We start from the raw sequence: 25,085 nt of genomic DNA, 5'->3' as shown, positions 1-25,085 counted from the left end.
AGGACTTGAGGCAACGGGTGAATCCGTCAATGTGGAAAGGCGCTTCACTGGCGTTGCAGGAAGAGAGGCGACGTTGTTTTTTTTTATTGTAGGAGGCCCTTCAGGTTGTTTCGCAAGAGACGGCCGATTGATAGCATTATCATTTTCTTGGGTGGTGTTTTTTGACATTAACAGAGCGTTTGTGGCTGCAGAAGTTGTATGTGATCTCTGTGGTGACATCATGTTTTTGTGAAGCAAGGTAGAGGAGGTAGTTATTACTTGCGGTTTGTCAGTGTTGCAAAACTGTTTGGGCACACGTTTATGAGGATCCTTTTGTTGGTAGGATTGACACAGTGCTTCACTAGAAGTAATAATGCACCCGGTTGCGGGATTTGATGCGAGGTTGGAGCTTCTTATGCCTTTAACTGCGGCATCTTCACAATGTTTGTTACATTGGGTTGTTTTCCGTAGAGAGCCATCCGCCGTTGCCTCAGGTATCTCAATTGGATGTGAAGAAGCATCCGACGGAATCAGATCTTTCGTCGTTTTGTCTAACGCCTCAAACTGAGCAGTGGCTTTGGCTGTCAAATTTCTCGAGAACGCCGGTGGAAGAATCGAGTCTCCAGTGGACGGATTATCACTGGGACCCACATCAGGTATTTCCAAGGATCGCGCATTGTTTTCGTCTACGCTGTGTGATACTTGAGGCTCGTCTGAGGGGGCATATGCCAAGTCATCAGATTTAGTCGATGGCAGAACTACACCTTCAGCTGGTCGTTCATGTGCGTCGAATGTTGCATCAATAATTTCGGTGTCAGTTAGGTCGAATGGAGAGAAATACTTCTCCTTTGGGTCAGGATGCCTTGATATGACATCAGCTGCTTCATCGTGTACAGTTTGTGGAAACGGGATCGGCTCCAAGTCTGCCAAAGAAAGGAGTACCAGCGGTCTTGTTGGAATTACACATAAGGCAGAGCATTGCTGCCTGTTCAGAGAGTCAGTCGCCTCGTATGTATTTGGGCTTAAATTCGGACATGAGAGATCAATATGCACAATTGGAGCTTCATTGACAGGGTTTTGATGCACATGAACATTGGTAGACTTAGGCAGAGTCAAATTTAGGCTCAGTGATTGTAGAAGGGCTGAGTTGTCATGCAAGGCCGTTTTGCTTACCTTTGCTCCGGCAGCGGCTTTCTCAGGCAGTGCGGTCCAGGGGTTTAGCATACGGCGCTGCTGCAGCGTCTTGCGGCGTGTCTGTGGACCACTTGTGAGAATTTTTGGCGTCACAACCATGTTGGAGGACGTTGCCTGGGCTTCCTGAGTGCCCCGGACGAACTGGACAAACTGGACTCTGCCGGACTCCGTGCCACGCTCCATGCGGCAAAAGTGTTTTTAAACACAGTGGAGAAATAGAAACAGGACTCCAGGCCCTCCAGTAGCTGTAGCTGCAGCTCCTCTCAGCAGGTCTGGACAAACTGGACTCTGCCGGACTCTGTCATTTTCAGTGAGAAATGTTTTACCTAAAATTCTATAACTTTATACATGTGTACATATTATAGTAAGGCATGTTAGTATTGAATTTCAAAGTGGCACCATATACACTTTCCTCAGAATCTCCAATTCTCTGCCATTTCCGTCCCCAATATGCCTGTCCGGGCTATCACGTCTTAATTTAAAGCCACCAAAATTGCATCTAAACTATGAAACTTTTGCATTACTGTGTTGTCCAATTGCGGAGATAAAAGTCTTAAAGTATATTAATAAAATAGTATTTTGAGCCAGATGGCCAGCATTGCCTACCAAATAAGCGGATGCTTCCAAGGCTTCTCTGGAGTTGGCTTTGAAGCCCCTCAGTTGATGTTGAGGGAAGGTGTTTTTTTGCATTTTCACACCTAAGTGTCCTAAAATCTATTGAGAAAGTCTAACATGAGTGTTATGCTTCCCCCCTTAGTCCATTCAGAGTTTCCAAGGTGCTGGCCCTTTGGGGGGGCAGTAACTTCTTTTCTCAGAAAGCAAATGTCCTTTAAAGCGAAGGGCCTAAAAACCTGTTTTGCTGGTTCTCCAGTAAAGCAAATGTGTTTTCTTTTTTCATGAGACAAAAGCATGGCTGTTTGGAATAAAACATTATATTATATTTAAAACAAAACCCCCCTTATATTTCTAGGCAAGGACAGGGCCTTATTCAACATTACCCTTTTAATACAGATATTATTCTTGTTTGCAAAAGCAACCCTTTTTACACATGGTGAATTCTGCTGGGATGTCACTTTCAAATGTGGCCTTCTTACATCCATTTTCTGAATCTTTCGGAAGCCCCAGTTATGTTTTCAATGCACAAGCATCTGTCAAATTAGAGATCCCTTGAAACTGACATATGCACAGAGATATAGGGTTTCTTTTGAAGATTTTATCTGGGACATTTTGTAGCAAAAGTCAAGCATTTTTCTGTATGGCTGGGAGTAAAGTTGTTTGTGATTTCAAAGATTTTTGTCTGACACAGCCTGTCATTCAGTGAGAAATGCTATCTTTAGCTGGGGCACTACTTGAATATGGCTGGGCATAGCTGGGTCTTAATGGATCAGAAATGTAGTTTGTTGACCAGATGAAAAAGAGCATCAGGGTGGCATCATTTTAATTGTAAAATATTTAATTTTTTAATGGGAAATTCTGAGCTAGCAGCAAAGCAGCGCTGCTTTTCAATTCTCTTCTTTGGTGTGCATCAGGAAACACACTGGCGCCTTTCTTGGGGTGTTCCTGGTTCTATCTCGCCCGAAATGTGCTTGCCAAAGACACCACAGCCATTATTTTGGTGACTGCAAAACACAGTTTCTAAAGCACGGCAATTGTGCTCAACTGTGCCTGCACAGCCATTTTGCTGGTAACTGCTTAAGTGCAGATTGGTGATGGAGGGGAATTCTGCTGGGTGGGTAAATGTACCCCAAAGTTTCATTGAGTGGTGCCAAAGTTACAAGCCATCCAAAAACTGCTTTTCACCAACCCAGTAATACATAATAGACATGGATGTCCCCGAACAACAAAGTGTTCGCGAACATCTCAGGTCTGTACCCGAATATCCTGACTGTTTGCAGACTTTGGGGGTGGAAAAACACTTGTGTTCTGGCTTCTTACTACAATATCCCACCCCATCCTCATCACCTCCCCAGAGATTGTTTGATGAGTTTGACAAGTGCAATATATTGTTATTTAATTAGTTTTACCCCGATGTTCATGGATTCCGGAGAATGTCTGCGGATCCAACATGGCGGGTGTTTCCAAAAACCGGACGCATTTCACGATTTTCACCATCCAATCACTGGGTGCACCTGATGTCTGCGGACCTCACAATGCCTTCTGAATCAATCAGAGGCCTGTCCGCAGACAGAACAGTGAAGTGTGTCCACAGGCCGAAATCCAGATATCACTAATTTCATTTGACCTATTTTTGGGCTGTTTTAAAACAAACTAATGGACAGATGTACACAAAATTTACAAATGCATGATTTCGGGACTAAGCCGCTGCTCCTGCCGAAGATTTGGTGAAAATCCATTCAGCAGTTTGGACTGTAAACATGAGCAAAAACATTTTTCCATTGCGTCTATGGAAAAAGAAAATGTTGGGACCCCCTACAACTTTGCCCCCACATGATGAAACCTCCCCAAACTTGTTAATAAAATTAGGAGTGGGTCATTTACTTTCTTTGCAAAGTTTGGTAAGGATTTGTCCAGGAGGAGCAAAGTTATAAGCCACCCAAACAGTGCTTTTCCTATGAGTTGAGCAACTTAACCATAACTACAGGGTCGCTACCACAGTATATATATAGGGCAATGCCCTGCAAGAATTCTCCCAAAACTTTGGGGTTTACTAGTATATACTTATACATATTCACATGTATATGCTAGTAAATCCCAAAGTTTTGGGAGCATTTTTGCAAGGCATCACCCAGTATTGAAATCTTGATGGTGTCATCACTGGTATATAAAGCAGATGCACTATGAGGAAAGGAGAGAGCTGCTAAAAATTACCATCTGACAGCCACAAAGAACCTCCAGAAAAGACTACTGAGGTTGCATCTGGGTGGCGCTGTGTATGGCTGGGGAGGCCTAAAAAAGCTAATTGGTCCCTAGCTGGAGCCCATCCTTGAAAGTGGTGTGACCAGACCCGAGCCCTGTCCTCCAAGAGGGTCCTGAAATGCAGCTAGCTTTCCTGAACTTTAAACAGAGGCTTTCAATTTAAGTAGAATTGAGCCAATTAAACCAAAGGTGGGGGAATCTGTTTGCCTTAAATCCTTTCCCTTATTAGTGTGTGTGCAGGGGGGAAAACTGTGTAGATCCTTTGCCTATTTAACTAAAAATATTAATTTAATACATTCTCCTTAGCAGAACACCACAGCATGATTTTTCTGTAATTTAATTTGGTAATTCTATTGGACCAGCTTCCCCAACACAGACCTTTAAGTGGAAAGGTGTCTGAAATCCAAAATTCTTAAACCATCCCAATTGTTTCTGTCCAGCTTCCCCAACACAGGCCTATAAATAGAGGGGTATCTAAAATCCCAAATGTTTAAATTATCCCAATCACAATGAAGGCAAGGATAAATGTCTCATGCAGCAACATTTTATTGAGAATTAGCTTTAAGGACATTGGATTACACATACCTTGTATATAGTCCCATAATAAATCATTCACACCCACTCAAAGTTGACTCTGCGCTCTTTTTTTCATGCTTATATGTGACCTTATTTTCAGGCCAAACAAAAGCCTTGAGCTTTTATGGACCTTACCCACAAAACCTTTTGCCTCTCACCGCCTTTATACCCAACACCCTTACCCTCCCAGCTCACTTGTCCTGAACACCCTTGCCTTCCCCCTCCCTTGTCTCCAACACACTTACCCTTCCACCGCCCTTGTCCCCAATACACTTGACCTCCCACCTTCTTTATCCAAAATACCCTTGGTACCCTACATCCCTTGCCCCCAGGCATGAGTGTCTCATGTGCTGCAGTCTCATAAATGTGACCTTTGTGTGCATGCCATAGTTCATTGGGACCTGCAACAGGGTTTTCCAGGTAGTGAGCTTTCTGTCGGGATGAAAGAAGATGTGCTTTCAGACTCTTGCCCTCGGATATGCTGTAATGTCAGGAACAGCATGAAAAACAAAAGTGTAAACTGGTTAGCCATCCCTTATACCCACATCACTGGTTCAGACTGACATGTCAATACTGTGTTTTTATCTTCCTACACTGTATTCAATCATGCACTTTTTTCTGTATCACAATACAATCAATGTATTCAATTTGTTTCTAAAACAAACATTAAAACAGTATTTTTTCAAAATATTGAGCACACATACACAAGGTTTTCCTACTGCAGGGGTTAGTATAGAATGTGACTTGATTGACAGAAGACATGCCAATTAAGATCACTAAAAATCTAGGCTAGGCGAACCAATATGAAGAATTTCAACTCTATGACACTGATTCCAAAAACAAAAATAAAAAAAATGTTTGTCCAGCAGACATGTGGACATCTATTAAAAATCACACAAATTCAAACACACACCCTCACTCACACCCCCAACAAATACCCACCACAACCCCAACCCCCTACTTAGCTTTCCTTCCGAAGTGCTGGTCCCTGCGGCGCCGGTTCCCTTTCACTTCCGTAATCAGGAACCGGAGCCGCAGGGTCCTTTTCTTTTTTCTTTTTTAGTTTTTCTTGGGTGCGCTGCAGGGGTGTCTCCCGCAGCCCCCACTCACTATACTGGCTAGTATAGTGGGCAGAGTGTTGCGGGGGATACCCGTGCAGCCCCAGAGTTTTGTTTTTTTGTTGTTGTTTTGCTCGGGTGAGCTGTGGGGGTGGCCCCCACAACCCCCAGCTCACTATAATGTATAGTATAGTGAGCTGGGGGTTGCGGGGGCCACCCCTGCAGTCCACGACTTTTTTTGAATTTATTTTTTATTTTTTGTTTTTGCTTTTGCTCGGGTGAGCTGCAGGGGTGTCTCCCGCAACACCCCGCTAACTATACTGTATACTATAGTGAGCGGGGTGTTGCGGGGGACACCCAGCTTTTTTTTATTTACAGACCCACCAAAACACATACTACAAAAAGTTCAAACCTTTGGTAGTTCGAACTTTTGGTGGTATGTGTTTTAGGTCTTTTTGTAAGGTCAGTAAATTATATTTGGTCATTTCTTCCTATTCCGAAGAGATGACATTTTGACTCACCAAACTCAGGTTGACTGCCTTAGCCACTGTAAGGAAGGCATGGTATAAAAGAGTAAGACACACACAAGTGACCACAGTACAAGGGTGTTATTGAACTGTAACTGGGTTAGCAAAATGCCTATCTAATCCTAAATCTAAAGAAGGGAGTAAGCTACGACCATCAAATAATAATTATGCAGTCCTAGTGGTGTCTTGTAAAAAAAAGGGCCTATGCTAATAAACCTATTGCCAATCCTTATTTCTAAATACAAATGTTGTGGGAAACAATGTTATACAAAAGAAAAGTATTTCATAAATGATATGCAGGATAGTTAAGCAATTAGCTTCCCCACCTTATCAGCACGGGACAAGGTTGCACGCTCAAGCTTATCACCTACTCAAATATCAGTATCTGGGCCTTCTGTGCCAAAGTCTATTAGCCATTCAAAGTCTCTTAATTCAGAGGAGCAAAAAACAGGCGTGACAGGGGATTCCAGGTCTATCTCTGTAATATGATCTAACCTGGAGGGAACCAATATATTTACTTAAACACAAAAGATCATAGCACAAGTGTTTCTGTCCGTGAGCTCACAACAAGTACACAGGTCCATACAGCCATTATCTCACCAAAACAACCCATGGGTATCATTGGGTCCAAATGCATGGACTTGTGATGTGAAACAATTCAATTCACTTAACTGCACATAAAGAAATGTATAAACATTTTTATTATATTGTAGAAAAAACACATCTAATTATTTTGGCAAACTCTTTCTAAAAATCATCAATAGTGCCAACATAAATGCACTTCTAAAAAAGTTAGTAAAGAAAGTTTACCTATCTAATCAAACATCACACTATCATACTCTCCTAGAAAACATTCTCCCGACATAACTCATTCGCACTGAAACAATCAGACAACCTAATGTCACACTTGTCTCATCCATTAATAACATCAAAATCTAGAACATGAGGCATCCGTCTAAAATACAATCCATTGTCCTAACAATGAAGAACAGTAGATCTTCACAGGAAAGCGACAAACAAATATTAAGTACAGTCAGATCAACACAATTCACTGTGATGTGTAATACAACCTACAAAAACATCAAAAATCCCCAACCCTTAATTCAGATGGCCTGATGCAACAAAAAAACATTCAAAGTTTCTTTCTCCTCTGATTCTCATGCACAATTTATCGGGGGTTTCACTGTTCACCCTAGGTGCCCCTCTGCCGGGCTCAGACCCACTTTAACACACAACTTTCAATTAGTCTCCCTCTGCCGGGCTCGGGCCAATACATATAATTATTCCAAACTTTCTTTACTATATCAAAATCAAACACTTTAAACTGTGCGCTGGATTTTTCTTGACCCATCGCATGACCACTTTGATTTACAATTCCTTTATAAATCTCTGTGTTTCACTTTTGCCACTTCACAGCTGGATACCTTACAGAGACCTTCGATTGACCACTCTGTCAAAAGTATCCTATCTTTTCCTCTCAAAGTTAAAACATTCAATAGCAGGTCAACTTTACTTGTGTCTTTTATCACATGCATTTTAACAATGTTCGTTCCAGCACTTGCCATACATTGTTGCTGCTTGCAACCCTGACTTCAACACAGACCGGTTTTGGATCTGTCTCCCCAACTCACTGACTGTGTTGATTTTGCTGATACTGCTTTGTTCTTGGAGCCAAGGATGGTACCAAGGCGGCTAGTGCTTCTCCGACACACAATGCAGGGTTCCTCAGCCTGGTTTCCTGGTCTTGCGCTTTCCAATTTCAAGAGGTGTTGAAAGTAACGGTTCCTTGTTAGAAAGGTCAAGGGAATTTCCCTCATTGTGATCCCCTCCTATTTTGCCACTTTTCTTCTCTCGTCCAGCTGCCGTCTCGAAACTGCTGTTTCCTCACATGCTTTGCTTCGCTCCAAGTGTGCATTTGTGCTCTGCCTTTTATCTGTGCGGGACGTTTAATGGAAGTCAGGTGTGAGTAATTGTCAGCAATGGCCTGACCTTGCTTGACCAATGCATTGGGATATGTCAGATACACGGCTCGAGTGTTAATCTGCTTTCTCCCATAACGGGCTGTCCATGTGAAAGTGTTCATGTTGTAAAGGTGGGGGTTGGGGGGTAGAGTTCATAAGTATCATACCTGGTAGGCTTGGGTAAAGGTGTTACAGGGAAGGGGATACTGCGTCTCACCATCTGGTGTCCCATTCCCTGAAGACTCCTCAACCAGGTGATCCTCGCACACTGGTCCACCCCCAGGAACTGGGTCCAAAAGCAATGGCCACGGCATGGCCACCTGGATGACAGATCCCCGAGGACTAGTGGGGGAGACAACTTCTGCTTTCTCACAACAGCCTTTTCTCTGCCAATTCACTCTGTGCCAGACATGTGGAAGAAGTTGCTGGCCTTTTCCTCCCAGTGCGTAAAGGTAAGAGGGATGACTCTGCCACCTTCTGTGGCAGCTGTCAACGCCCATGGTTTGTGAGTAGGGTCCATAAACCTGACTTTCAGGTCATTCCACCTCTCACAACCACCTTCTCATATATCTCTTTCCAGATGACTTTCTTCCTCAGGACAGAGGCTTTGTGTTTTTTGACCCAAAATGCTCATAAACAGGGTTCACCACCACTTCCCCTAGGTCCTGGAGCACTGCCTCACTGAATTTGGGTTTTCAAATTTGCATTTCGGGGACCTTTCCTTTGCCTTTAACTCCTGACGTGCTTGGCACTGCATGTTGGTTATGAAGGGCAACTGGAAATAGGTGATTCTGAATTCATTGAGATTTAAAGATGGCAGCTGCTGAACTTCTCTTTCACAAGATTATGCTATCAGAGCCCAGAGATTTTTCGGCTGGCAGTATTACCGTTTGGTAAAATCTTTCTGGTGGTAACACTAAATCCACTGAAAAGTGAGAGATTTACCGAATGGAACAGGTTTTGGCACTAATATCGCTGAATGAATTTACAGTTACCTCCAATGGTTGGAGAGCACATGTGTACTCACAATTGGCTGCTAATCTCGACTGATGCCATGTTGGTAGCGGTAATTCTGTCCAGCGGGATTAGCGCTGTCTTCATCTCCAAACTTGTAATTAGGCCCGTTCATTACCTTTCTCTGTGATCATGTTCAGGTGCTCAGATACAACCCCCTCTAACTTTGCAAAATCACCACCCACCTTGTTGCTTGGATCACAGGACAGGTGGCTGATTTATCGCAATATTATTATGAATTACAAGTTACAAACAGAATGATCTGAAAGGTTTGTATCAGAACCACAGATATGCAAATGCAGATCAATCGCGTGTGCATGCATTTAATGGAGTGGCTCCCATCATCGATTTTCTGAAACACCCCTTTTTCAATGGATCAATACACACATTTGTGAGTAATTGTTGAGTCCATGATTCCCTGAAAACAAACTCAGGAAGGCCATTCACCATCACCATACTTAAGGCAAATGACGCAGAGGAAAGGCTATCTCTGAGAAGTTTTTAAACATAATACATGCTAACCTGAATACATGTTGAAATCTCTAACCTGAGGAGTGCGACCTTCATTCCTATGGTCATTTTAAAAGGCCTTATATGCTGTTACTGTTAACATTTTAGGAGCACTAGGAATGCCAACATTGTTTGTCCGAAGCCGAACTTCCTGCCCCATCTGGCAATCTGGAACATATTTACTGTTCATCGCTGCACATATGTATAAGTCTATTTTGCCACTGAATGTTTCTCCACATCTCAATGCATTATTATTATTATTATTATTATTATTATTATTATTATTATTATTATTATTATTATTATTGTATTTATTAAGTGTGTCATTTGCATATTGCATTATCAAGTCCTTTGATCTGGATATAGTACTCACAGGAGTTAACGTAGGCAAAGTTGTTTGATTGTGCCATTGAATACACAAGAATACTGAGATTTCTATTTTAGCGTGAAATGTGTTATCATCCTAGGCTGACTACCCAGGCTCGCCAACCGCTGAATATAAAAGCAACTCTTGCCCACGTTGCCCTGGGATTGGGCCACTTGCCCCAATTGATAACCTAGATATACACGTTAAAACAAGCCTATTAAAGGAAGCTGTATGCACCAGGGGCCCCAGCGGGATTCAAATAAAACTCTGCAAAATGCAACTGCTTCATAGCATACTCTTGAAACTGATTAACAAGACTCATCTCAGATATGTCTCTAATACCACATTAATCCTCTCTGTTTGACCAACAGGTTGAACAAAATGTGGAAGAAAAAAGTAACTCTACTTATATACGTTACTCAGAAATCTCCACAACTTCAAAACGTTAAATGAATCCATCATCCTCTGGATTATTGGCATTCAATATGACTGATAGATTTCATTTTCTGATGTTTGTGCTGATTTCAAATATGATAGTAAACCAATTAATGTAATGAAATGGGTCATTTTGGAGAATAAATGTGCTATTCCCAAAATAGTTATATTTTCTGTCACATGAGATGCCCTGAAATTAGGTGCAGAGATTCTGGGCCTGATTTGCAAAAATGCTTTATATGGGGCGATCCCATTGGAAAACGCTTTGTAAATCCGGCCCGTTGTATGTCCGGGATATTGGCGCGGTTAGTGGCATAACATCTCTAGTCGGATTTCAGTAAAATACTTGCACACATCCCATCATGATTTTACATATTTTTTCTTTATTTAAACGCACAGTTCAGGCCTCCAAAACCACTGTGATACCAAATGTATAGTGATGTGTCTGTCTGAATGTACTTCAATTAAGGTATAATGTCCTGATCTTAAAGGTTCTTCTTGAAGTGCTCAATTAGTAGACAGTCTTGTAGATCGGTGGTACTCAAACGTGTTCATACTGAGCACTAAGTTCCCCCTCCTCCCAGTACAAATATTGTTTCTTGGCCACACCCTTGTCTCCCCCTACAGGGGGCAAAAATGGTGTCCAGTGCTTATATTTTCTGTTAAAAGCAGTCACCTTAATCCTTTTGTTTAGATTAAAACAGTCCTCTTAATCCCGTTTCAAAGAGTCTAGCCCCCCCTCCTGGACATGGTTTGGGTACCCCTAGGTGCACCAACCCCCAGTTTGAAGAACGCTGGTGTAGATCTATTAACCCACATTGGTTGTTTGTGGTTTGGTTCCATGGTTTAAACTGGTAGAGGTAATTCGTTAGAGTCTTCATTTATGCTAGTCTGGTGGATTCAACTACTTGCTCAAGTGGAAGACAATAATACAAAGTGCTTTAGTTTTTAAACATGGTTGTGAAACACAGTAAAGGATCATCTTTTCCACCTTTTACTTATTTTATTTTGGGAATTAATTGAGCTCAAACAAGCACTGTGGAACTGTACCACCGGAAGGGTGCCCCCGTATTCAGAAACTCCGCTTTACACATTTCTATCTGACAAAAGGGATAATCGTTTCCCAAAGTCTGACATCCTTTGACTTTGCATAGTGTAGGACCAAAGGTCAACTAGAAATGGTCTCAAGTGTGGGAGAGAAAGACGATGAGCAAGACTGAATTCCAGAATGGCAAAGAAGGATAGGAGAGCAGGAATCCACAGTCTAGTTAACTGCCTTAAATGTAGATAGGAATGAGGGTTATGTTGTACCACCATGCCATCACTGGCAAACTATACAACCAGGGCTGACCAAAATCATGAGGTAGGCATGCTCAAAAACCCAGCCACAACAGTGCAGGAAGGCAGTCACCCACAGGGCACATCCAAGCACTCAGCAATAGAACATAGAACGTAGAACATGTCCAAACTGAAAAGGTTGGCAGACATCTTCAAAAAGAAAGACCTGTTTCTACTTCAAGGAACACACCCAAATCCAACAACTCGCTAAACTCATAGAAAATCACAAACAGCACCAGCATTTATTCCATGAAGCTCTGTATTAACATCCTACCATACCCTGTAATACCATATTCCAATCACAAATGCAATGCCATCAAGAGTCTCTTCACAGGCAAGATAGACAAGCTAAGGCATCACATTGATAGCTACAAACACACCACTAGCATTGCACTCATTCTAGCCTGTAACACTCCAAGGTACATGGAATTCAGGACAATTACTCCAGAAGACCTGACAAACACACTTGTAGCTCTCAAACCCAACTTCTCCCTTGTGTATATCTTCAAATGTAAAGCAGTGATATCACTTATCAACGACATCAGTCCATCTCTTACACACGGTGCGTTCCCAAATGCACTGAAAATGGGACAGATTCATCCCAACAATCCCAAAATCGATGTGCCATCCCCAAAATCAATGTGGATGACCCATCCAGCTATTGCCATATCATGCACCTACTCTGCCTTGGAAACGTGATTGAGAAACACGTCACCATCCAGTTGCATGAATGGATCACTCACCACAATCTCATACAGGACTAACAATCCCATTTCTGACCAGGAGGCAGAACAGGGAACACTGCCATCCAAGTTATTCATGATGCACAACATATCCTAGAGAAATAAACCACATGCTTACTTGTCTGCCTATGACACTGATGGCATGATGCTTAGCACAACATACTTGTCACCTTCAATAGAGCCCAGCATGGCCAGATTGGCCTCAAAATATCCCAGCACTACCCAGTAACCCTTGAGTTCCACAAGGCTACATTGTGACCCCTATCATCTTCAATCTTACATGGACACTCTGGAGGAACCTTGTTACCACCACCGACATGAAGATACAACAGTAGGCAGATGACATACATCTTTACCTAAATATCTATTGCATCAATGGCATCCATTGACCACAAGCTTGTATGTCAAGGATTTACGTGAAGCTCAAACCTACACAGTCCAAATGAATTGTATAAGGAAACCCCACCAAGCACGCCCAAGTCAAGAATCAGCTTGCTGACATGAAGCTTGAAGGATTCACACCAAAACTCTCAGCCAGTGCAACATCACTCATCTTTACTTTTAAACTTGACTTCTCATTCAAAATGCACATTGTCAAGAAGACCCAAGCAGCATGGTACCAGCTGGGGCTCCTCCATAAGGTCAAGCCTTTAATCCATGCCCCGATTTTAGAACAGTTTTCCAAACGTTGTTCACCTCACACCTAGATGGTGGTAATACCATACTTATACGAGGCCCAAATGCCACCTTAGCCCATATGAAAACCATCCAGTAGGCTGTTTCATGCATCACAACAGGACTAAATAAAACATATTACAACCTCTCCCCCATCCTCATGGCTACCCCATCAAATATGCATCCTCTTCTAGACTGCCTGCATCACCTACAAAGCAGTCACTGCAAAAATACTTGGCTGAGAAACCCAACATCGCTGGAGGCCAGCACACCACCAGAAGCCACAACATAGCCGGGCTGGAACCAAAGAATTGCAATATGGGAATAAAAACAAAACAGGCCTTTTCCTGCTATGCACCAAGTTTACTTCTCAATGAACATCTCCAATCCACATCAATGCTACCCCCTCCGTAGTCCCTCCTTCTCCTGTTCCCCATACACATCTCAGCTTCACTGTTACGCATGCACCTGTAACAAATCTACTTCCAAGGTACAATTGCTCCAGGGGTGAATATCGGTTTCTAAACCATCAATCAGTCCCACACCTCTAATACACCAGAAGGCATCCGAACAAATTGGAATAACATGCAAATTACAAACCTCCTTGTCCAATTTTGGGAACATGGATGGATCAGCAGGATTATCTCTGAGAGGTTGTGGATTGTTCATTAGTTGCAACACAGCGAAAATATATTTATTATCCAATGATGAAAGGCACTGTCCAGTCAAGGTTCTATAAAAAATCTCTGCTTTATTCATACACAACAGAAAGTTCTAGCAACGCTACGAAATACGACCCACCCTGTAAAGGAATGCCGAGGACAGACAGTTTCAAAGAAGGAAAAGGGATGTACTCTGGATACAGAAAGGAGGGTAGTCAGTATGGTTAATCACCACAGCAGTTTAAAGTTACTTGGTTGCTGAACAAAGGGAGCAATTGGTCTTAATATGTCTATAGGGGGCATCTGGGAAGGACCAGGGGTAAAGAACAACAATATTCCTTGTGCTGTAAGTGTTCTTGAAGCTCGACAGGGTTGAATTGTCTACAGGGTGCTTTGCAGATTTCTGTGACAGAGTTCGAGACAGGTGCGGGTATCAGGCAGCAAGATGGTTCGGTGAGCGAAGTTGGACAAACGGCTGTAGGAGGGCCTAGATAATGGCTAGGGGTCAGGAATCATCTCAGTGCTAGTCAGCCGTTCTGAAGCACTGGTCGAGATATCTCGCATGTCATTAAGTGACTGCGGCTTGACAATGGTCATCGTTAAAGTCAGTAGCAGCTCGAGTTACTCGACTGGGTCTAAAATGTCCTTTAAGGCAGACATCGGTGGATGCATGTCGAGGCACTTCTCATAGCTTCTTCAATGGGCTTGTGTTGTTGGTTAAGGCGGATGGCCCAAAGCTGAGGAGTGTGTTGCAGACAGCTGCCTTGTCCTTTGCTGTAGGTTCAGAGACCTTCTGGCGCTTCCTACCTAGGAGGCTTGCTGCAGAACCGAGCAGAGCATGCTGTGTGCTGGCTGGGTACCAGTTCTGGAGTGGCCAGAGGGTACGCCAAGGCCTTTATCTCCCTCTGTTCCCTGGGAGATGTTTAGGGGAGGGCTCTTGCTTCCCTCTTTGGCGGTCCTGCCCTTCCTTCACTGGCAGAAGATGTAAGGGACACTGTAACTTCAGCAGGGTCCAATGATGAGTTCTTCTTGCTACTCCTTGCAAAGTCTTCAGATGATCTGCCAAAAGAGGGGCTCATCCCCCTTTTAAAGCCAAGTGCACCACAGTGATTGGTGTAGGCTACACTTGACTTAATGATGCAATCCTAGGGTCCCTACCACCAATCTCCTGTATGCATGAAGTCATAACCAGAGTGCTTTGCAACAGGAAAGATAAAGCGGTGAACACTTGTGATACTAAGTCCGACCCATATTTCTGTCTGTTGTAGATCAAAGAGTCTCTCTGTTTTTACTGGATCTCTCTGTGGTTCCTGATTAAAGTGGCAGGTCTCCCTTAAAGCTGCAGCGAGACCACACTCTCTGTCTCCTGCAAACCACATTCTCTTACCTTATGAATGGGGTCCCCCTACCGGGGTGGCCTTCTGTAAACACACAGTCCTGGACATGACAGCTCACTCCCAATAATACTGAGGGCGCGAGTTGGTTTCAGATTGACACAATTACATATGCAAGGTTTTTGGGGTTTCCTGCCTCCTTTGTTATCCTCTTCAGGCAGGCCCCATCTGGGCCTGTTTGAAGTACACTTGATGAGTCTGGTAATCACTGCCACCCATTGCAGGGGCAAACAAAAGAGCATGGTGGATCCATGGAGCCTTTGTTATTTAATCAGGCTGGCCGTGGTAGGGGGAAGGTTGGTCCTTCCCCTCTAGAGACGTTATAGTGTACTCATGGCTGTCACATTACAACTAAATATGGCATGGTGTGCTGTGCCTGTAGTCTGTGTACACCCAGAGTACATAGGTCTATGCGTTTTTCATGGAGTGAGCATGGGAAAATGTGTGTGGATTAGTCCCACACATTTTGCTGAGTTTGGCCTACCATCATTCCATTCAATTAACTTAAAAAAGCCCAGGTGAGTGCACACCCACCATGCGGATGGTCGAATTCCTCACAGCACCAAAAATGTAACACCCTTGGTGTGTCCTGTTCGTCCAGCGTTCCATTGATTCTCAGGGAGGTGTGTGCTTTATATATCTATTATATAAATACATGTAGTCCTTACAATAAGGTAGCCGAGCGTGAGACCCACACACAAAGCCTGGGAATTACATAGAAGGTGAATGCAGGGGTTGAAACCATGGAGGATTAGTGGAAAAGCTTTTGAGGTCCCTGGTGGGGTGTGCGAGAGAAGAAAAATTTAAATTCTTGTTTCTGAATTGTATTTTGAGATGCACTAAAGTATGCTGATGAGGTATAATGTAAAACGCACTTTCCAGTCTTCCACATATTGATTCTGTTGGCTGTATGATTCTTTTAGTGCCAACGTGTCTTCACAGAATAGAGTATAATTATGCTCTTCTGAATTCACGTCACTAGAATACTATGCAACTGGCTGCATCAAAGAAACCACAAATGTGTGTCACCAACTGTCCTGCTGCTACATCCCTTTTGGAAAAGTCTTTCTTAGATAACATCCTTTAATTTCTTGACAACCAAATTCTCCTCTTGTCCTTTTAAACTGTGTTAAGTCAGGTGTGCCAGCCTTTCAGTTATAGCAAACGGAATCTGCATGGGGCGTATTGTCTGGTTCGTGTACGGACAGCTGATAACAGTATGTCGTACCAAGTTTGCTTTGCTTCAATGACAAGTTATGCCACTCGGCCAAGTCAATGCTCCTATAGCACGTCAAAACTCGGATGGTGTATTGTTTGGACATGTTTGCAATGGTTTATACTGATAACAACCTCACACATTCCAACACCGAACATTAGCACATGAAACAGGTAACCAAGATCATCGAAGAGTCTGTGGGGCCATTGGTTAATCGAGAATTTGGAGTGGCGTTTTTTCTGTACCACATTGGTGGAATGTCTAGGTCCTATGTTGGCACCAAATGGAGTAACCATAGAGCAGAGGAATAAACAAGCAGTGTTAGATTAGACAGCGCCAAATTTGATAAAGGAAGTATTATAATCAACTGCTTGGTTGAACATTTTTCAAAGGTGGTCACCGCTACTGTATGTTATTTTGAAAAAGGGGACTATTTTAACTGGGCTCCAGAAGCTGGCCAGGTCTTCCTTCAACTAAGAAAAAGAGACACCCAGATGTGTCTGGACACTTTTGTTCCAGACCATTGCATCCTATTGTGTATTAAGGGCATCATTACTACAGTGACATGGAGGGATCAGATTTCATTTCCTTCTAGATAGTTTGCAGAATTATGAGGTGGCTGATGAAGAAGCGTTACACATTGAAGATGCTTTCACAGCATGGCTGCACTATTGAATAACTCCCTTATTGGGGGAGTGGATAAGGGTTCGATGCTCCTAGACACACTGATGATTTCATAATTCTGAGGTTGTAAAATGAATTGCATGCAGTATACAGCACATTCACTGACTAATCTTGATAATGGTTCCACCCTGTACTTGGAGAACATCTGGAGCCTCGTAAAGACAGTGATCTTGTTCTAACTCGATGGGTCAGACTTGATGGTCATGCAGTTATGTAATACCTCCGTCCCCAAGTACCGCTCGAGCAGGAAAAAATAACTGTCCTAGCAATCATTGAGGCCACAGGTGTTGGAATGTCGTTGTCAGCCTGGTACCGGGAACGCCGGAAGGACCCCTGAGTGCTGTAAGGCAAAGGGTTAGAATCAAGGAAACACCCAAAAGGCAACTGGCAGAGGGATCAAACAAGGTACAGTGACACCAGCTTACCTAAAGGATGGTAGCATAGGTAGGAGACCTACACAGACAGCAGGGGAAACCAACAGCAGCCTGGGATGATGCAGTTGGCACTCCGGAAACAGCTGGGTGAAGCAAGAACTTGATCTGTGGCAAAACTTGAAGCAATCCGAGGTTTCAGAAACAGAGGGACAATCCAGAGCCAAGTCCAGTGTTCAGAGGTCAAGATGATCCAGGGGGTCAGAGAGCGCGCCAAAGTCCAAGGGTAATCCAAAGCAAGTCCAAGTAAACGTTCCGAGGTCGAGGTAAGGATAGTAACAAGATGCAGTAAGTAACACCTGGATGTCCCCCGGAGAAGTGGCTGTGAAGCGACACGCTGCATTTGCCGGCTTCTTTTGAAGCTGCGAGCGGAGTCACGTGATGCATCACGTGGCTGCTCGCGCACGTTACGCGGAGCGCAACACAGCCAGTGATTGGTGCTGCCGGCGCTTCCTGGTATGCTGGCATCGCCGGGTGTGGAGGAGGCGCCATGGCAACCGCCACCGTGGAAAAGGGCGAAAAGAGGCGGGTCTGCCCACCGTGGTATCCCGCCTGCCATGCCTCCCCTGCTAATGTGGGTGGAAAACATGATGGCGAGAAGCGCCAGGTAGGGGAGACGGGTGTGAGGGAGAAAGTGGGAGTGGGAGTGAGTGTGGGGGCCTGACAGATCTATAACATCATATAATAATATGATAGGTTATTTATAACGTGCTTAATGCACAGAGGTTTCTAAGCACGGATCCTGGGGATCAAACCTGTGGTGGCCTTGTCGTCTTGCTTCCAAGGCGAGCACGTTGCCCATGAGCTATCCTCCCGAGACCACATGTACTGTTGAAGCAAGTGCTCTCATGGATAACGTGTGTGTGTGTGCATGCTCACACACCATTATGTCGGGTGTCAGGTCATACAAATGCAATCCCTGGTATGAAACCCGCACCCCCAGCATTAGTCTCAAGGTTGAGAATAGCAAGTAAGTTGTACATGTGGCAGAATCTCCCCAGCAAAACTGGTACTTCAGACACAAAAGCTGGAGACCAGGCAGTTTCAAGGCAACTTAGTGCCTCAGGCAAAGCACTAGAATGCATCCCACCACTCCCAACTGGCACGCGTCACTCCCAAACTACACCTCTGTGTTGTGTGACAAAATCCCTCCCCAATATCAATAAATCATTGTTATACAAATGAAGCTAGTTCATTACATTGTAATGTAAATACTTTACAGCAGAAATCTAATGTGAAAACACAGCTGTTGTTGCCCAAGTAAATGGTTCTTCTATCCTCTGCTCTTAGGGAAGGCCTTGCCTGAATGTAGGCTCAAACTGACCGTAGTGGTACACTGCGGTGTGACCAGTCTGAGGGCCCACTGACCACTGTCCCTGTGTTACAGGAGTTCTGTTTGCACCACCTCACTTGTATTCTGCAAGGGACAATACTAGACTAACCATATAAATTATTTTCTGATAAAAGGTTATCATTCCAAGGTGGACAGTCTGTTACCCTCCTATTGTACTCTTTCAAAATATTTCTCTGAGAGTGGGAGATGGGACAAATAGCACCAATGAGTGTTCCTGTCTGCTTTGCATTACATTACAGTTCATTGCAGGAATGCAACATTGATCAGAGATCTCTATATTTGATGAACATGTCTGTAATAAAAGGGTTGTAAGTGTGAATCTCTAAATACATAACATACAGATGACTTGTTGCTCACGTCACTGTTCACAACACTCCCCCTAAAATAAAAATTTTGTAACCATGAACCATACATACTCATTCGGGCAAATTACATTTTTGGATATGAGTATAAATTGGCTGCAACATCAGCTACTCAAATATGGTACAAGGGCTCTTTTGCTTCTTGTTCCTGGAGAATTTTAGATGAGGAGGGCCAGGGTCTCAGTGTTTGCATGCCCAGCCCCCAACACAGAAACATCTTTAAGGACTGATATCTATAGACAGGAACGGATACCCTACAAGAGACACCCAATAAACAATGCACAGAAAGGATACACAGAAAAGATTTTACCTCTTGCACACTTTAACCTGACCAGCATAAGCTGATGAAGCGTTTTAAACAAAACTGGCTTCTAATGCATGATAAGGGGTCCACAGTTCGTCAGCCACTACCTCCCCCTATTATGCAGGCCTCAGGGGTTATTTCTGCAAAAATTAGCAATCCAATGCTTTATATAACAGATATGGCATTAGCATCCCTTATTAGTGCTGGCCTGCAGCTAGTGAAAATCATGGTGTAGCAATGTACAAAGGGTGTTTGACTTAGTGGATGTACAATTTAAGCCAACTTATTTGACTGCTTTATGTCTTTAATTGTGGGCGCAGTATGGCATACTTGTCAGAGCCACATACACAAAACGTTCCAGTGTGCTATTGTATGGATATGAAACACTTCAGACAAAAACAGGCAAATGTGCTGTTACACAGAGGAGTACCACATAGATGCCATTACCCAACAGGGTGGTGACTTGTGCAGTGCTCAAATCATTGCTGCACAAATCTCACTACATTGATTTTCCATGCACTATTGTCTGCATGGTCATGTGCAATAGCACTTGGAGCGGTCCAAGTGCCGAATGGGATTACCACTATAAATGATCTCGAGCCCAAATAACCAGACAGATTGAAAGAATATGGCAAAATACTACTTTCATATCTGTTCAATAAAGTAGGGTACTCCCACTTACTTAACCATCGATGTGAAGTAAATTAATATGTGTTATTCTCCCTCTGTGTATTATACCAGAATTTGTGAATTGAATGATATTGTCTCACTTGTTTGTCAATTTTTGCACTTACAGTTCTTCTAGATCATTTTACTGAAATTTTACATATGAGTATTTGATTTACTCTTAACAATTATGAACTTTAGCGATGTTGTCCCGTTTGAATTATCATGAATGAATTATCATGAACAATATATCATCGTGATATATCTTATATGGAGGTCGACTCCGTGACACTCGTGACAATCCCACTTGAGTCTGCTCCTTAGGCTGTCCATATTTAGCTACACTAGCATTCCGATCACTGGTTTATTTAATTTGCTCTTTGTTGTCTCACGTCTGATTCACACTTTGGTTTTTCTTCATATTTGGTTATGTGCTTTTTCCTCATAGGTGTTTGTATTATTATGATTCTTTTACATTTATACATTTATTTGTATGTGTCAGGAATAAGGGCCTGTGGTGCAGGAGGAAGCAGGTACGGCATATCTAAAAACTACAATTCCCAGCAGGCATGGGGAAATGTGTAGTTCCTTGGGCCTGTCGTTACTCAGCTGCCGGCACTTTGCAATTAGGGATTGGGCTCTTAACGGCCGCCCGCCCGTGCTCATGTGCTGTTGATTAATGTTGGAGAGCATGGGCGGCGGCGGCGACGGCGGCAGGAGCGAAGCAAGAACGCTGAAGGTGTAAGCGAGTGGCGGGAAGGAATCACGCCGGTTATGTCGCAAGGCATCTTTATATCCCGGGGTGCGGCGGCACACGCTCCTTAATCTGCTCCAGAGCTACAGGTCCGGGTCAGCCGCAGTAGGCTCCCGGACCATCAGTTAAGTGTTTCTATGTTTGTTTACTTGGCCGGTTTACGGCATTAACATGGAGTAAATCAAAAGCTTCAAGTATTTATGTCCGAACGTCTGAGGAAAACGTCCGGACCAAAAGTTAAGTGCAGGCACATAAATCCTTGGTTTTTGGGCAAGATAAATGCCAGTCTGGTAGCCGGCACATTGCTTACCTCACGTTCTAAGCACCAGGGAAAAATTCAACTCTTCTAATCCGCAAATCCAGTTATTAAGTTTTTTCTATGTGCAGTGTATTATGTTAATCCATGTTTTGTGAGGCATGTGAACGTCTCAATGTTCTCTGTTCATTATCAGTGTATTATGGTTTTAAGTCATTTCTAGTTATTCGCTTTTCCCAAATGGAGAAAAGCGCCTTTCTATGTGCATTATGTTGTGCTAATCCATGTTTGCTCACGATTTGTGTAGGGTGGCGTGTTATGTGTTAATTAATTACTGAAGATAGAGTCAGGTCAGGTTGCAGGAGTATTAAGCTATCTAGTCAGGAATTGTAGGGGTCTTTTGTCGTTTTATGTCTTGTTGTCTTCCCTTCCTTCGCCTTATTGGTCCATCCCCTTTCCCTAACTCTTTCTTCCCCCCATTGGCTGCCACGTGGCTACCTGTAATTCGAACATCCAGGCGCCCGTGCCAACCACGGTGGGAGGGGTTGATCCATTTGGCTTCTGTGGTTCGGGAGAGGGGATTGAAAACCTCCTCCCTTAAGTTCAGTTGTGACAGAATCAACAGCCCCCGATTTCGGGATTACTGAACCACCCAGGCCAAATGGATAACCCTCCCTCGTTAGCGGAAGTGCTAAAGGCACTTCAGGAGATTCAGGTGGAATTGATACATGTCAGACAGGAATCTAGTACTCTGAAGAATCAAGTACAAGGATTGGTAGCACAAGGGACTCCTTTGGAGGAAGCAGGGTCTTCTACCAGTAGAGCAGGAACAAGAACGCCCACTGTGGTGGTTCAAGCTCCCAGTAGTGTACCATTGGCTGAGCCTAAAAGATTTTCTGGGGATCCAAAAAAATACATGACGTTCTTGACCCAGTGTAGGTTACATTTGCTGTGTAAACCATCGGCCTTTGAGACTATTCAAGCAAGAACTGCCTTTGTGATTTCATATCTAACAGGAGATGCGGCCGCCTGGGCAATGTCATTGGTACAGAAAGATGATCCATTGTTGTATAATTGGGATAATTTTCTGGCAGAATTTGGTTGATTATTTGACCGAAGGGAAGTGCCATTGGCACAAGACAAGGAGTTATTGGAACTAAAACAGGGTACCAGGGATTTGGTTTCTTATGTGACACAATTCAATAGACTGGTAATTGAAACAGATTGGCCAGAAAATAAACAGTTTTATTCTATCAGGGATTGAAAGAAGAATTAAAAGACGCTATGGCACAGGTGGAGCCTCAGCCCAACACATGTACAGCTATGATTGATTTGGCATTAAGCTTGGACCATAGGATGAATGAACGAAAAGGAGATAAGAAAAAAACAGAGGTGGTACCTTTTGTACGATTGGATAGAGGAAGGGTGAACAGAAACGGTGAAGGGGAACCTCTGCAGATTGGAGGGGTGAGGGGACCTTTATCGGCTATAGAAAAGGAGCAGAGGAAGGTTAATAATTTGTGTTTGTACTGTGGTCAACCTGGACATTATATTCGTACTTGTCCAAATAACCCTAAAAAGATAGGTGGTGGAGATAAGAGCAAAAGCGAGTTGGGAAAAGGATTGGGCCGGCCTTAGGGGGAACACAGGTGTCAGGCTCAGTGGTTGAAATGTTCCCCACTTGGGTAGCAAATACTTCACAAAAAGGTAATTCTCATTTGTATATCTTGGTAACTTTATTTTTTGCTTGTACAAAACAGATGGTGTCAGCCATGATAGATTCAGGGGCAACTGGAAACTTTATTGACATTGATTTGGCCAAAAGACTGGGGTTACCATTGCGAGAAAAGACTCAGGTGGAAGGGATGCAGTCGGTGGATGGGTCGCCTTTAATTTCAGGACCCATTTGTCAACAAACTCAACCCATAGAAATGAGGTGTCAGTCTGGACATGTGGAGAACATTGTACTGGATCTAATTGCAGCTCCCCAATTTGGTCTTATTTTAGGAATTCCTTGGTTGACTCAGCATAATCCAAGAATTGATTGGGTAGCTAGAGAGATTTTTTTTGAGAATCCAGAATGCATTGGTCACATTGAGGAGGAGGTGAGTCCTGCATTGTTTTTAGCAGATCAGCCACGGGCAGTGCAAGTGGTGGGGGCTGTGGGGTTACAGGTTCCGACTCAATATCAAGAGTTTGCAAATGTGTTTGACAAAGGAGGAGCGGAACAATTGCCTCCCCATAGACCATATGACTGTGTTATAGAGTTAGAACCCGGGCTAAACTGCCATGTAGCAGAATCTATGCATTAACAGAAACCGAAAACCAACATCTGAGAGAGTATTTGGATGATATGTTAAAGAAAGGATTCATTCGACATTCCACATCACCAGTCTCATCTCCATTGTTTTTTGTGCCTAAAAAAGAAGGTACGTTGAGGACATGTATTGATTATCGTGCCTTGAACAAAGTGACAGTAAAAAACAGATATCCACTCCCTTTAATTTCTGGATTGCTGGATCAAGTGAAAACAGCAGTGGTATACACAAAACTTGATTTACGTGGAGCTTATCATTTGATTTGTGTCAAAAAAGGTGATGAGTGGAAAACTGCATTTAGAACTAAGTTTGGACTGTTTGAATATTTGGTTATGCCTTTTGGTTTGTGTAATGCTCCTGCGGCATTTCAATTTTTTATGCAGGAGGTTTTGAGTGAGTTTTTGGACATTTTTGTTATTGTATATATTGATGACATTCTAATTTATTCTAATTCACAAGAACAGCATGTGAACCATGTAAGGGCAGTGTTAAAGAAATTGCAAGAACATCAGTTATATGTGAAATTGGAAAAATGTGCCTTTCATGTGAAAAGAGTGGAGTTTTTGGGTTTCATTTTGACCCCGGAAGGGATAATTATGGACAAAAGCAAGGTGCAAGCAGTCCTGGACTGGCCCAAACCCCAGTGTGTCAAAGATATTCAATCTTTTTTGGGGTTCGCCAATTTCTATAGACGATTCATTACTAATTTTTCTCAGATTGTGGCACCGATAACAAGGTTATTAAGAAAAGCAACCAGTTTTTGTTGGGATGTGGGGGAGGAAAAGGCTTTTCAAGAACTAAAAATGGCATTTACCACAGCTCCAGTATTACGACATCCAGATTTGGATAGGATGTTTCAAGTAGAAACTGATGCGTCCAATGTGGCCATAGGAGCAGTATTATCTCAGAAGGATCCAGAAGGGAGTTGGCATCAAGTAGCCTATTATTCACGAAAGCTCACTCAATGTGAACAAAATTATTCCATCACTGATAAAGAATTGTTAGCTATCAGGGCAGCTTTCTTGGAATGGAGACATTATTTACTGGGGGCTAAACATCAGGTGGTGGTAGTGACAGACCATAAAAACCTACAGTACTTTAAAACGGCTCACACATTGAGTCCTAGACAACTACAGTGATCTCAATTTTTCAACGAATTTGATTTTGTGGTGACCTTCCGCCCGGGAAAAAGAAATGGAAAAGCAGATGCCTTATCACGCCAACAAAACATGGACAACATGGTATCGGAAACTAAATCTATAATTCCGGCAGAGAAGGTGGTAGGAGCCGTAGTCTCTAAGTTGATGAAGCAGGTGAAACAGGCAATGAGGAATCAAAAGAATCAGAGTTGGGGAGTGAATAACCCTTTGGAAACATTTAAAGAGAATCTCCCTTATTATGATGGCAGATTATATTTGCCCACTTTGGAA

Source organism: Ambystoma mexicanum, chromosome 3q, assembly GCF_040938575.1.
Source record: "Ambystoma mexicanum isolate Mex_15411 chromosome 3q, UKY_AmexF1_1, whole genome shotgun sequence".
Classification (NCBI taxonomy): domain Eukaryota; kingdom Metazoa; phylum Chordata; class Amphibia; order Caudata; family Ambystomatidae; genus Ambystoma; species Ambystoma mexicanum.
This window is presented reverse-complemented; position numbering follows the sequence as displayed.